This window comes from Belonocnema kinseyi, chromosome 4 (genome assembly GCF_010883055.1).
Source record: "Belonocnema kinseyi isolate 2016_QV_RU_SX_M_011 chromosome 4, B_treatae_v1, whole genome shotgun sequence".
Classification (NCBI taxonomy): Eukaryota; Metazoa; Arthropoda; class Insecta; order Hymenoptera; family Cynipidae; genus Belonocnema; species Belonocnema kinseyi.
Genome location: NC_046660.1, coordinates 151,158,854 through 151,175,099, shown reverse-complemented (window position 1 = coordinate 151,175,099; position 16,246 = coordinate 151,158,854). Strand labels below are relative to the sequence as shown.

Here is a 16,246-nt window from a genome sequence, read left to right as displayed (position 1 = left end):
ATTTTTCTACAATGTGAAAAAACGTGTTTTACTTCAAGGGGAGGTGGGCATAATTTTTCCAAACAATTACTGCTACTGCATTTTTTAATGTAAAAAGCTGATATTTACATCAAGCATAGAATTATAGCTCTTCTATTTGTTGCTGAAAGAAGGTATGACGCAGTCTATACTTGCGGATTGGGGAAAGCCACTCTCGTCTATTTATGATAATTAGACAATATATGAGCATTTCTTCCACTCCACCCCACACCACTCCACTTCACTTCACTGCACCCCACTCCACTCCACTCCCCTCGACTACACCCCACTCGACTCCACTCCACTCAACTCTATTCGATTCCATTCTATTTTTTTCCATTTTAGTTTATATCTTCTTTATTCATAATGTGCCACGGTTATCAAAATTCGATTTAAATGAAAAATTCGAACACTCCACATTTTTCTGCAATTTGTGTTGATCTGGTACGTATAGAGTACAAAAATATGCAATTTAAAAAAATTCGCTGGCCACCTTTGGAATAATCGACAAAATAAGGCCTTACAGTAGAAGTAGGGGAACCCAATGTGGGACTACTATACACAAGCAGCGGAATCTTTTTACCATGAACGAATTTTGCGAAGTGTGAGGCCTCATTATATAGCTGTGCATTTTGCTCGCACGATTTTTGCTCGCTTCTAACGCTTTTTTCTTTTTGCAAATGTTGGAGACTGCGAATATATCGCAAAGTCGACGGCAGCGCCAATAAGAGATTGGAAGATACGGTGGTGAAATTTTAAAGTTATGCAAAGTAAAAAAGCTTTCACTTGAATTATATGAAAACCACCATTGATAAATGAGACATCGATAATCCATTACAATCAAGAGTGAATTAAAAATATAGGTTATTTATTTTATAGTTACAATTTCCGACTAATGATAAATATTTTTGACATGATAATATCAAGTTTCTACAACTATATCGAGGCATCTTAACGGTAGGATGTCAACGCACATGACACAACTTGACGGTACATGACCAAAAATATAAACAATAAAAAGCTAACCCAGAAGTTAGCGCCAGAAAAATCTTGATCGCGGAATTGAGCAAGATGAAGCTAGAAGTTAGCCAAAACTAAAAGGTGCTCGCTCGCTTCATCCAATCATGAAAGATCTATCTCGGGCTATTTGCCTATTCTATTTTCATACATTACTCGCCCGAGATAGCACTTTCGTGATTTGATAGAGTGAGCGAGCATCTTTTAGTTTTGGCAAACTGCTAGTTTCATTTTGCTCAATTCCGCGAGATGAAACTTTCTAGCCCTAACTTCTTGTTTAGCTTTTTATTGTTTATATTTTTAGTTAAGTATCATCTAGTCGAACGCGTGCGTTGGCATCCTATCGTTGCGACGCCTCGATATAGTTAAATCCGTTGCGAAATGAGAAAACTGAATTAAGATACACGGCATTTACGAGGTTTTTTCTCTATTCTAGATAAAAAATGTTCTAGATGATCTTGAATCATTCTAGATATTTCTTCGCTCAAGATGATATGTTGTAAATAATTATTTAATGGATGATTTTTCTGATTAATCGAACTGCGATACAGGATATTTATAAATTATTATCTGATAATAGTTTGTGCACTTACATAATGTCACAATCAAAGGCTTTAAATCATGCTGCGACACACGAAGAATGTCGTAAACGAATGTGTGTTTTATGTTTGGGTAGGAATAAATCATTTGTAAAAATAGTCAAGGATTCAACTCTCGAATGCAAAACAGAAGCAGCGAAGAAATGCAAAATCACTAGTAACATGCCTAATGTTATATGCAATTCATGCAAAAGTAAACTTTATCGAAATTCGAATTTCATTTTACCTGATTATTCAGTATGCAGAGGGCCTATACTTAAAACAAGATAAAAAGGTAATATGAATAAGTGTGATTGTTACATGTGTGTAGAAGTAACAAAAAATGCAGTACCGAAGTTTAGTGGACAAAATATTACTGATAATACTAGCAAAGCAGTTAATACAAGCGATTTAAAAAGTAAAGAAGACTCGAAAAAGTTACAATGTAATAAAACATGCTTAAAGTGTTTTAGTGAAATCAGTCGGGGCAAGACCCACGTATGTAATTCATCAAGTCATGTTGAAAATATTGAAAAACATCTTGTAGCCAAACTAAATATAAAGGAAAGAGAACGATTGCTCTCATCGTTAATAAAAAATGAAGTAGCACAACAATCAGAAAGCCAAGGGAAGCATCAAACTTTATCTTTTGCACAAAGAAATGGGAAACGTCTTAAATTAACAGTTTGACCAAACGAAAACAATAGTCTGACATCCAGCAAAAATCTTATTTCTGCTGATAGAATTGCTGACATTCAAAATCAACTAATAATCCATCATTTTTTGAACTTAATTTAAAAAAAAAACTCATGCCAAGCATCATCTTGTCGATAATCTTTTTAAAATCGCAAATTTTGAGTTTCTGGATATCAAAGCAAATGTTGAAGTCAGTGCGCCTCCAGAAATTGTTTTGTGTAAAAATATCAGTTCACTGATTAAGAATGTTACAGACGCACGAAAAAATAATAATGTGTTTTTCAAATTTGGTATTGACGGAGGGAGAGGATTTTTAAAACCATGCCTTTCAATACAGTCGCTGGAATGTAAATCAAATGATGATGTGTTGTCTTCCACGTCAAAGAAATCACTCAAACGTAAATTCAAAGACTCTGACTTAAAAAAATTAACCATCCTTGCTATAGCTCCTTCAACGCAAGAAAATTACGCGAATGTTAAATTATTATTTGATGCACTGAAAATAGATGAATTCCACGATGTAATCGCCTCTGATTTAAAGCTTATTGATATCTTATTAGGCATAATGTCACATGCTAGTACCTATCCTTGTGCTTGGTGCTATGCTGAGAACAAAAACTTGAATGGGTGTGACCCTGAAAGAACAACAAAAAAAATATGGCAAAATTATCAAGACTAGTGCAATAATGGAGCTGTTAAAAAAGATGCCAGAAAATATAAAAATTGTATCCACCCTCCTGTCTTTAACCAATCTACAGAAATTCCAATTTTGGATCTTGTGGCTCCACCTGAACTGCAATTGATGCTCGGAGCTGTAAATACAATAGTTAATAAGATGCTCACAAAATTCAAGGAGGAAACTACTAATTGGTTAGCAAGATGTCATGTGCAGAAAGAAGTGACCCATGGTGGGACTGCATTTGTCAGTAACTCGTGCAAAATTTTGTTAGAGAAATTAGATGATTTGCGAGCAGTGTGTCCCCTGGGTTGTTTAAAGTACATGCAAGCACTTTAAAGTTTTAAATCTGTAGTCTATGATTGCTTTAGTAACGTTCTTAGATTGCAGAAAAATGTGGAGTGTTCGAACTTTTCGTTTAAATCGAATTTTGATCACCGTGGTCCCCTAAGGGTTTACATGACTTCCATTTCTTATAATCAACTATTTACATAAAGTCTTATGTCTGGTTTCTTATTAAGTATTGTGTGTATAATGCAGCGAGAGCTTTGGCCGATGCGAACCGTAAAACAAAACCAACGATTGATCACAAGACCAAAAGACGAAAGCATCAACTTGCCATAAAGATCAGATGTGCAAGACAGTACGCGCCCCGCATTCAGTGTGTGATTGACTACATCACATCTGGCAGGAGTTTCACCGCCAATGTTCGAAAGTTCGCGCGCGAACTCCAGACCCGTTATCACACACTTAACAAGTGAAAGTTGCTGACCATCAGGCATTATATTGCTGAGAGAAAACGGATACTATCTGACGCTAAGAGAAGTCTAGACCAGAGGGAGAGGAGGGTCAAAGAAAATCAACAGTTTCTCTCTGACCCATCTCGACTCTTCCAAGACCCTCCAATTACTGTCGAACACCAACCCAACCCAGAGGAGGTCGAAGTATTTTGGAGAGAAGTCTACGAAGTTCAGCCTAGACTGGACGAAGACTCAGACAATATAAATAGCTTCAAGGAGTTATGTGTTGCCCTCATAACACCTGATAAAGAATGCCCACCCATCACTACCGAGGAGGTGGAAAAAGTATTAGGAGGGATGAAGAACTATTCCGCACCGGGACCAGATTGTATCAAAACCTTCTGGTGGAAGAAGTTTTCTTCAACCCATCAGCATTTGGCCCGTATTTTTCACCTCATATTTGAAGTCGGAAGAGCCGACTCCAGAGCGGTTGGTGGAAGGGCGCACAATACTCCTGCCGAAAATAGGCAACTTAGCTGATCCGAAGAATTACAGGCCAATATCTTGTCTGAACACACTTTATAAGATATTCACAGCTATCCTAAATGATAGGATTGTTCGGGCGTAGCCGGATGTCGGGAGAACCTGCTCATCGATAGATGTGTCTGCGAAGATGCAGCATTCTACCAGCGTGACCTATCGATGGCCTGGATTGATTATCGGAAAGCTTTCGATTCGACCTCCAACACACTTATCATCTGTCTTTTAGAAATCTTAAAGGTTCATCCGCAAATAGTTGGGTGCATAAGGAGATTGATGCCGCTTCGGAAAACCAGATTTACTATCTCATCTGGAAAAAATCGTGTGACAACTAACAAGGTCACCTTTCAGAGAGGTGGCTTTCAGAGCGACACCACGAGCCCACTCCTCTTCTGCCTTACATTATTGCCACTATCTCTAGCACTTCGCCATTCCGACGGGTACTTGTGCGGCAAACCTGCAGATCGAAAGTCCAAGGTCACTCATGTATTTTACATGGACGATCTTAAGATCAATGCTAAAAACAGAGAGAAACTGCATCTAGCTCTGAGGATTGTGGAACGATATACTAAGGAAATTGGAATGGAATTTGGGTTAAACAAATGCGCCGAGATTTATTTGAAGCGAGGAAAACTTAATGGCATTCTTTAAGATCCTGAGCTCGTTGATAGAAGCGCTATACGACACCTTTGTGCTGGAGAGACTTATACATACCTGGGCGTGCCACAGAGCCGCATTCAGGATGTGACATCTATAAAGGATACTCTCCGAAGCAGATACAAACGTCTCATCCGACAGATTTGGTCTTCCGAACTGTCGGCGAGGAACAAAGTATCTGCAACGAACATGCTTGCCGTCCCGGTACTACTCTATTCATTTGGAGTAGTTCCATAGACAAAGAACGAGCTCAGATCCCTTGATATCGGGACAAGAAAGGTTATGCCCATGAACAAAAGCATGCATCTTAAGTCTTCCGTTTCGCGACTGTACATCTCACGCCGTCAAGGGGGTCGCGGAATATTGAGTCTTCAATGTCCTCACGGCAGGATTATTCTGGGTACAGTATGTAGAGTTGCAAATGGAGGAGACCTTCTTCTTAAAATGGTCAGGAATCACGAAGAAGTGGGCGAAGGAGCGTTTCTGTACAAAAGCAGCGGAGGAGGCTGCTGAAACACTCAAACTTGATTTCAGTATTAGGGATGAGCAAAATGCATCAAATCTTATCTATCTCGAGGACTTACTCCTGAAAGCCCGGATTAAGAAAGCACAAGAGAAAAACTTTCGTGAACAGCTCCTCGATAAGAGGATGCACGGTATCTTCCACAGAAATGTGAAGGATCAGTCAATGTCTTGTGAGCTAACGTTTGCTTTCCTTAAATTACCCGGATTAAAGTCGGGTACGGAGGGTTTCATCTTTGCATGCCACAACGGTGTCATTTCCACCTTAACATGCCGTCGCCACATTTTGAGCCAAGACATTCCCGATGATAGCTGCAGGGCGTGTTATGCACACCCCGAGCATTTAGCTTACATACTATCTAGTTGTCCAACTCACGCAGGAACGACTTACATTCAAAGACACAACGCGGCACTAAGAGTGCTTTATTACCATCTCTGTCACTCTTACGGCATTAACCTTAATATCGCTCCCTTGAGTAACGATATTTTCGCTTCCCTTTAATCCTTCTTATCTTCTCAGGTTTGATTCAACATCAATACGTCCCATTTCTTCACCTCTTCCCAGAATCCTTCATCTTTATTTATTAGCACAGATAGGTTCCAAAACGCTACGCTCTCTTTTTTCTTCCTTCCCTTTTCCCTTCTTTCGTCTTTACGCTTCCTCCATACTTTCGTGTTAACGCCTTCTTTCCGCTTACTCGTTCCTTCTTTCCTAACATTCTCTACTATTTCCATTACCTCCTTCTTTCTATCCCTAAAATTTAATTTTTCCGTTGGTTGGCTTGGACCTTCCCCATCGAGATCACTCAACTTTTCTTTCTTATTATCCGATATCTATACATTCCAATTCAGCCACATCCTGTCTTTCCGTGTTCACACGGTGTTCCCTTTCACTCTTTCACTGCATGCTCTTTGCTTATCATCCAAGTACATTTTGATTTCATTCTACATCCTATGCTTCCCTATCCTTTCTTTCCTTCCCTTTAAAGCTTTCTTCTCTCTCGAAATATCAACTTTTTCTTCCTCATTTCTCAATTTCACAATATACATGCATGATTTACCTTCATTCTTCCTTCTCCGTCCATATACATCTTTCACGAGCACTTGCGCTCCGATTTCCCGCATTAGCTTTTCCACGTCTTTTATTCCCGATTCACTATTCACTTTTATTCCTCTAATCACTTTATTTATACTTCGTTTTGTCTTCTCTTCTACTTAAATTTTTCTTTCTATCTCTCTTAATCTTAATTACATTCTGATATTTGCTATGATAACGTTCTCATTTACTTCTTCTACTATCTCTGTCTCTCATTGTCTTATCCCTTCTTCCCTTTCCTCCATATCATCAGAATTATGTTCTAGCTTTTTACTCTATCTTTCAACTTCATGCCATTCAGACTTCTCTTCGTTTCTTCTCTAGATTCTTCAATAAGATTTTCCAGGCACTCTAGATCAACTTTCTCCTTTGCCTTAGTTCTCTGCAGTAGAAAATTCTCATTTTAAACTTTTTCCGCATTTTCTCATCTCCTTGCTCATTTTCCTTATCTTCCTTTAATCTTTTACTGTCTTCCGTTTTATCCTCCTCAACCTTTTCATCCGTAAACACTGCTCCTGCCTCAATTTATAAAATAGAGTTCGCGACCCTAAGCTTCTATATCTTGATTCAATAAGCACTTCCTGATCTGACAGCCTGCCTCGAGTCCTCCTGTCAACCAGTCTTTCCTTCTCTCCCCATCTCAACATCCCCGTCGTAGTAAACGAACCTTGCTATCTTCGGTACTAGCTCCGCCATCACCCTTGCCACTCCCTGTTTCGCTAGCTGCCACGAGATTCTCAGCACCGGTGTTATTGTCTACCGGTTACTGCCCTCTGCTGCATCCCACTGGGCTTCTAATTACAGACATTCTGGCAGCCTTGGATTTATACTAGGTGCTCACGGTGCCCAGGAACAGGGCGACAGCTTTCGGGGGGCGGAAAAATTCGGAAGAATTTTTTATCGTCACAGTAAATTGTTCTGAAGGCGAAAGAGAACCGTGATACATGAAAAACTATAAATATGAAAAATTCTGATCACTGCAGCTTTTCAATGCTAATTATTATCTACAACCATTTAAATTTCCGACAGATTTTCGAAAATAGTTCAAAGTAATTCGAAAGTTGATAAGTCGAAAATTAATGACTTCAAAATAATTAATACTGAGTCAAAAGTTAATATCATCGTAAGTTTTCAATATAGTAATTTCTTCTTCGTCGTTAGCATACCTAATTCCGATTCAAATCTCGCGCCATAGTATGAAAAGAAGAGCTGTGTTTGCAACGCCCTCTTATTCTATCCCAAAAACACTATAGTTTTCTTGTTCTATTCAGTTCCAATGTTGTCAATGTTGGCTCCCTCAGCTACTACGCTTGCGTCAGGGTCACGCGCTGGTTGGCCGTAGTTGGCGCGCAAATCAACATTGGGTTGAAAAGCAATTTTTGCAATTCAAATAAATAATTATTTAAAAATGCACAAGAATGTATACAAATGGTACAACTTTTGATTTCAGGCAAGAGAAAAATTTATAACACGTATATATTCTAATTAACGCTGTTAATTTGAATATTTACGTGTCATACATTTCTCTTTCGGAACATTTGAGAAAAATTTATCACGCAGACCTCGAGTCTTCATTGGATGACGAATTGGTGCACTTTCACGCATATTGCTATCAGAAAATTTTTCAATGTAATTCACCTTGCGGCCTTTTGAAACTCTTACGGACAAACAAGTTGTATACAGAATTCCCAAACGTAGAGATTGCGTTTCGAATATTTATTACACTAGCTGCGACGAATTGTAGCGCGGAATGTTCATTTTCATGTTTGAAAAGAATCAAAAGCTACTTACGTTCAATTATGAGTGGAAATCGGCTAAACAGCCTAGCTATTCTGTGTATTAAGTCAAATCTACTTAAACGCTTGGATTTTAAAGATTCGATAAATCAATTTGCGGAAAAAACCAGACGTGCTTGCATTTAAAACAATGTATCGAAACTCATTATTTTTGAGCATTTATCTTGTTCATTCATTAAAATTTTTTAATGCAGATTTAAAGTTTTATGTCAAATGATTTTGATCATCATTTAAGTATGTAATGTTTTGTTTATAATGAGATGACACGAAAGGATTAACTATGTTTTACCTTGATTAAACAATTATCCTGTTCATCATCTTTTAATTTTATTCACGAAGAAACATGAACGTTATGTAATTATTCTCTCATAATAATTAAACAATGAACACATTTGGACCACATGTTGGAAATTTATTTCAGCTATGAATTGTATATTACGCGGAACGAAGATTTTAAAAGCATTTGATATCGGTTCAAGATTAAAGGGCGGCATTTTTAGTAGGAGTGCCCAGAGCGGCATTTTTGGTAAATGCGGCCCTGCATGCTGGCCTACATTAACGCTCTGCAGTCGCCTGTCTTCTCTCTTAATTTTCTGATTTTCAGCAACTAACCTCCAAATTATTATTTTAAACTTTCCCCCCGCCCTCTTAATCTTACAAAATAGCCTCCCCTACACTATTATACAACATAAGGGCGTGTCCCTGGCGGACTCAAGGAACCGAATGGAGCCTCTACAAAGTACCCGTAAAGACCCCACTGGGTCCCCATTCTGTTTCTTTTTGAAAAACTAAAAAAAACATCAAAATTAACTTTTAAACTGTTGAAATTCGGATTCTACCTTAAAATTGGCTTTAAAAACTCAAGGAGTAATCACAATACTTTTTCTTGCAGCGTTAAAAACTATAAAATATAAAATACCTGTCATTTAAATGGACCGAAGGCGCCTTCAAGGCGCATCTTCTTTTAGTAGCAGTTAATAAGCGTTCCGTCGGTAACTTTACGAATTTTGTCTGGGTGCTAGCGCCAACCAGTGGAAGCCTCAGACAACAACGCTGCGATACAAGTAAAAGAGAATTTTATTTTTAAACTTCGCGCGCAACATAATATATGAGCTATTATGGATGCACTTGAAGTCACCTTCAGCAGAAGTTAATGACATTTAAAAAAGTTTTTTAACGCTGCAAAAAAAAGGATTGTGATTACTCCGTGAGTTTCTAATAAAAAATTTAACGTAGAGTCCGAATTTCATCAGTTTAAAAGTTGATCTTGCTTATTTTTTAGCTCTCTGTCCAGGAAAAAAGAAACCATTGAAAAGACGACTCTGTGAATTGCGTATCTGTCGTTTGCAGATTCAGAAAGTTAAAACTGAATTGGTTTACGACTATGTGAATCGGTCATTTTGTCAATGAGCTTCGAATCTGCCATGTACCGTAATGACCATTTCCAGAAAGTTCACCTTGAATCGGTTTCTCTCTTTTTGAATGAGACCGAATGTTTTAAGGTTGAGCTGTCATATTTCACACAATTTTCGAAATTGCTAAATTAACGAAAAATTAAAAGAAATCATGCGCAAGGCTACTGTATTCCTTTTGCTATTTCAGTTCTAGATATTGTAAAAGCTTTTTGCGGCATATAAGTTAGTGAAAAAAATAATGAAAACTAGAAGTCTTTATAAAAACAATCCCTCGCAATCTGCAATTCAAGTGAAAGAGACGCAATTCAGAAGCCTTCGAAATCCATTCAACACGAGTGAATGGATTTTGATTTCCTGGGTGTCATTTCGATAATGTAGTTCTTTGTCGTACCGATTCTGTCGGTTAGCACTCTAGAATAATTATGGGAGAGAATTGTAACACACATAACCTCGAAATATACACACACGTTTTTAGCCAAATCAAGATTTTTTGGAATCAACCTACAAAAAAATTGTGCAGGGACGTGCGTTAGAATGTTCGCTATTATTATTTGCGCCATGCAAATTAATAAAAATGAGCCAAATTAAAATTTTTTTAATCAATCCACAAAGAAGTGTGCAGAGATGCCCGTTAGCATATTTGCTATGATTTTTTTTACTTTTTAAGACAAAATATTTATTTTTCTAGAAAAAAAGCTGAGGGAACCTAAAAGTTGTAAAACCGATCATTTTCAAATTTTCAAAAAACCAGGAAAAATTGCTCAAAAAAAAAAATTACTTAAACTGCTGGTGAAAAAAGGTGAATTGATGAGAATTATGAAAACCAAACCTTTATTCAAACGCAGTATGTGCCAAATTGTTTCATAAAATGGATTTAAAAAACTGAATATCCATCAATCTATTATACTTACAAGTTTGGGAAAAGTTACTGTTGAAAATAATATTAAATTTAATATACCCATGTGCATTAAAATTTATATATCAAGCATATGAAATCACCATTGAAGGCGACTATATTGAATTTCAAATACATTCATGTTAATCACTTACAAGAAAAATCAGATAATTCCATTTTTCACAAATCCAAAATAAGTTTAGCAGTAATTTTAGATTGTGAACAATAAAACTTGATACTTTCTTCCTGTTAATCAGAAGTAAAATTGGATTTCAAGTCGAAAGGTTGAACTAAGCAAATAAATAACAGACGTAACCTACAACTAATTGTCTTCGCCTTAAATTTTGACTATTCAAAGCGAAATTAGGAAAAAGTTTTACCCGTATATTGCACTTCCATAATAAATAACAATTCAGTCAACGAATTCTAGACTATTAATTTAATTGAGAATATTTGACAAGATTTAAATTAATTAAAGCACCTTGAGTTTTCACGCGCATTGCTATACTGACCTGTATATTATTACATATGTATATTAAATTCACTACACCAATGTATGTTACATTTCAGTAGCATTATACTTACTGAAATTGTAGCTAAAAAATGTTGTACTCTTGAATTTTGACTGATATTCAAGAAATAATTTTATGGTGCAAAATTTCTCAAATGTGCCCGCCTTAAAACTTATTTTCTCTGATCCTCTTGAAAGTTCACTAAATTATAGTCATATTGCTCCTATTTTAATTCCCTAATGGACAGACTACTGGTGCAACTGATTGTCGTAATACAGGGGCTCGAACTGACGTTATTTCACTACACACCCCGATACTTAATTAACCATAACTTCTTTTAATGTTACCCCATTTAACTTTCCTGTGGGGGTCTTTGAAAGGATTTTTCTTCTAGTTTACGACAAAAATCATAATTTTCTTTATAAAAAAAAATTTACCTACATTTTTTAATTTTAAACTTAATTTTGCGCATTCCCCATCAGAGGCTGCACATTTTTTGCAAAAATTGTTGCAAAAGAAAGCTTGTTTTAATTTTTTTTAAATAAACAATTAACAAAAAAAGGGCAAAAAAATTGGTGGTTATTCCCTTACTAGTTCAAAAACAACAATAATATTTCTCTTAACAAATTCTGTCTGCAGCCGGAATTTCGAAGATGAATGCTCCCAATGCGGGAACGAGCTGCGTGCAAGGAATGTCCTAGTTCTCTTGGAAAAAGGAAAAAAATACGTTTGAAACCAAAAAATTAAGGTGAAATAATTTTGGTATGGAATAATACATATTTTTGTCGTAAGTCTGAACAAAAATGTTTACAAAACCCCCATAGAAAATTTAAATTCATGGGCGAAAGGGTCATATGAGTATCAAGTACCGCTGTACGAAACAGGTGCCGATGCGTGCGCAAGCAACTTAGGTAGAAGGGATGTTCGAAACCTCGACGTTGAAACCAGGCTGATAACCGAAGAACGACGGGATTGACAGTCGACAGCAAGCATTAACAGCGATTGACCGTTTGGTTCTCGACTCCTTCATACGAGGAAATTCTTTCGAAGTTTCACCGTGATACTATATAACCAACCAATTATCTAAGAAGGACAGAGGAGATAAGACGTAAAAGAACGCCATTGCATTCCCAATACTTTTTCCACCTAGTCTGTTGTGGCAACTTGTTCTTTTAAAGAACTAATGCAGCGAGGATGAAACAAATTATAAGTTGAATTAGATTCGGAATGCAATGGACCTTAATGAGTTTTATTTCACAGAATCATGTGCTTAGGAATTAGTAAATTTCTCAAAATAGTTACATGACTTCTGTGAGGAAAGCGAGGGAAAGGAATGAAAGGTAGATCCTTTGAAAAATTTGCACGGGAAAACAAATGAGCGGATGTAAGCTCAAGCTTTGTCTTACCATAAGGGAAATTAAAATTTTTTAGGAAAAATAGACAGATTTCCACGTAAATATTGCACCTAATTTTCGTGGAATGAACTTCATTTTATAAAATACAATTTCAAAAAAGTAAAACAAAAGGGGAATCTCTGTCCTCTTTAAAAAAAATTAAAGAAGGAACAACAAAGAAATTCATGAAAATCAAGCCGATCTGATTGTTGCAAACATGCAAAATAGAAAGTAATTTCAAGACATTGAGGAACAACAATGTATTTAGAAAAACAAGTAGATTGAAGTATAGGTGTTTCAAATGTAAGAATCCTTGGATAAAAAACTATCCAGTTCCAAAATTTTCAGGTACTAATCGTCAACGTCCTCTGATGTTTTTAAATGAATTCGACCAATCCCTAAAAGCAATCGACGTTAGAAAAAATGATTTTCCATTTGTCATTCAATCATGTCCTGAAGGTATGGCCAGAGAATAGTGGAATGTAGTCCGCGAAAATCTTGGCGATGATCTGATATCTTTTAAACAAAAATTCATAAAAAAATTTTGGAACGATGATATCCGTTTTAAAATTAGGAAGGATTTACAATATATATTTAATTCCACCACCCTCTGAAAGCGACATGATAAAAAGCTTAGCTAGATATTTTGACTAGGAAGTGAGGGCCGCATTCATTATCAGAAATATGAAAACTTACGAAGAATTTGTTAAATTTTTGGAATCACTGGATCAATTAGGGCCATTAAATTACCGTGAACACTATTTACCACGAGATAATTCAGACTACAATCAAGGGTATTATAATCGACAGCGAAACTTTCGCCGAACTAATAGAAATAATTTTCGGAAGAATGATAAACACAATTAGAGAGCTAATAACAATTATCCAAATCAGGGTTATCCGTATAAAAATCAATATATAAATAATGGTCTCAATAGTTCAAATAGCAATAATTCTTATAATGACTTTTATAAAAATAGAAACTCACAACCCTTGTGTGGTACAGTAGAAAATGATATATATAGGCGAGAAAATAATAGTTCACGTAATGTAAGCTCTAGGAATGGGCAAAGGGAACCTCAACAAGATATTAAAAATATAAGTAAGGCTCATGGGATGATTGTAATGCCTCAAGATAATTATTAGATGAAACGTACTCTTTGTTTAGAAAATAAGTTAGAAAATGAAGATTATATAAATAGTCACGAGAACTCGGGAAACGCTCGAGCCTCGATTTGGGAAAATGCAACACGATAGATGCAAATCCGGGGCCTAAAAATTTAAAGAATCCTCTTCCTTTAGACATGCGAGGTGATTTGTTGTAAAATGAAGATGATGAAGTAGTAAAAATACTTGATAAATGTCCAGTAATTAATTTTGAAATACAAGAGACAAAAAGTAAGACCTTAATTGATACTAGAAGTGAGGTAACATGTATTTCGGAAATTTTGTATGAAAACAATTATGAGAGATTTAAAAAATGCGAATATTAACCAATAGTAGGAACAAGCATTGTAGGAGCTGCTGGGGCGAAACCTGTAAAATTGAAACATCAGGTTCATGCGAATTTTAAAATGGGCAATTGGAATGGGGCGTATGCATTTTTAATATTACCAAAGCTAAATAAAGAATGCATAATTGGGTTGATTTGTTGAAAAAATTAAGAAGTAAAATTGACTTTTATAAAAACACTATGGAATTTAAGGATAAAGAAAAAACTATTAAACTTGAATTTATGGACGAGGATCCAAAGAGAATAAGTTTGATTTTTAAACCCCGAAAATTCTCAAAAGGAGAAATATGTAAGGTGTTTGGGAAAATATTTAGTTGCCAAGGACGATTACCCCAATGTCGTGAAAGAAATAAATCACATAGAAACTTATGATGATGCCGAAAATCGATTCGCTTTAACTAATGAGGAAATTAAAGAAAAAGTAGCCCAATGCAAAACCTTAGAAACAAATGAGAAAGAAAGGGTTTTCAAGTTAATATAGCGTTACAAAAATGTTTTCTAAAAAAAACCGTGTAGGATTGATATATACAAACACGAATTACAAAAGTGACGACAAGAGACCGTTCTTAATGCGAAACTATCCCATACCTATATTTCTTAGGGATAAGGTGAATAGGGAGATTGAAACCTTACTCGAGTTAAAAATCGTCCAGAGGTTAAACAGCGCTTATATTAACCCTCTAGTTATTACTACAAAAAAGGATGAATCGATACGGATCTGCTTAGACTCACGAAAATAAAGCGATTTAATGACGAATGATTATGAATGCGCAGAACCAACGAAGGTTCTTTTTCTAAGATGTTCAGGCACGAAAGTAATGTCAACATTAGATTTAGTTAGCAGCTTTTGGCAAGTGCCACTTGACGAAAAGTCAATGAAATACACGGCATTTTTACGCGAAGGTAAATGTTATGAATTTAGGGTTGTGCCTTTCGGAATAAAAACTAGGACAGCGGCACTTGTAAGGGCGTTAGATTTAGTTTGAAGAGGAATTGGAAATTTTATAATAACATTCATTGATGATATGCTATGTACATTTCAAAATACATCTCAACATCTAAACCACCTTGAACTTCTTTTTCAACGTCTACTAGAACACAACGTGACGGTTAACTTCGAACAATCTCTTTCTTTTCGTCCTGAACTAAAATTCCTAGGGCACCTTTTAACACCTTTGGGAAGAAAACTTGATCCCCAAAAAATAAAAGCAATTCATGAATTTCCAACGCCGAGAAATTTAAAAGAATTGAGAGGTTTCTTAGGGCTGATAAATTACTATACAAAATTTACTAACGAACATGCTCAAGAAATAATACCACTTCTCGATTTGCAAAGAGTAGGAAGCTGATGGATTTGGGACCTAGAAAAAGAGTATGCGTTCAAAAAAGTGAAAGGGTTATTTTGCGAATTTGTTATTCTTACCTATCCCGATCTAAGTAAACCCTTTTTCTTGGAAACGGATGCCAGTGACGTAGCATTAGGAGCCGTACTAATAAAATTTAGATCCTATGTTTTGGGTGCCAAATTGATCATCCGAACGGATCGCAAAGCACTCACTGGAGAACATGCAAATTGGTAAGCGGAAGGCTCACTCATTGGATCATGGCAATACAAGATTATTAGTTTGAAATACAACTTGTTGAAGGACGGAATAATGTAGTGGCGGACATTCTAAGCAGAATATCATCATATGAATCAGGATATCCCTTTGATTTAAACGAAGGAAAAATCTTTCTTTATACATTAGCAAAAAGACCCTCATCTGAGCTACAAAAATGATCGTAGAATTTTTTCCAAAATCAAAAAGAAGATCCTACCCTACAGCAAAAACTCAAAGAAATTAAAAAAGGCAAAACAAAAAAATCGAGATCTACGAAAATTTAATGTATTTAAAAACAAAGTAGGGGAGAAACTTTGCTTAGCCAGAAGCATTATCTATGGTTCCTCCAAGACGAGGCTCTTCCATTGCACTACGGTCAAGCTGACCCTTGCGAATATCCCTAATGTGGATATCTCGGACGTATAATTTTTGTTAGTCGGGACTGCGTACGCGCTGTTCCGGATCCAAAGAGTGGGAGGATGGTCGTGGGGGCTAAAGCGTAGGCTTTGGACCCACTCCTTCGGCTTGCGGGTTCGATTCCCGCCTCGCACTCTGGAAGAGTCTCGGTGGCCCATGCGGT

At 36.4% G+C, this 16,246-nt stretch overlaps 1 gene; it reads left to right on the top strand.

Annotated features, from left to right (window-relative positions):
• Positions 1–15,975: 15,975 nt before the first annotated feature.
• Positions 15,976–16,129, top strand: LOC117172208.
• Positions 16,130–16,246: the final 117 nt, after the last annotated feature.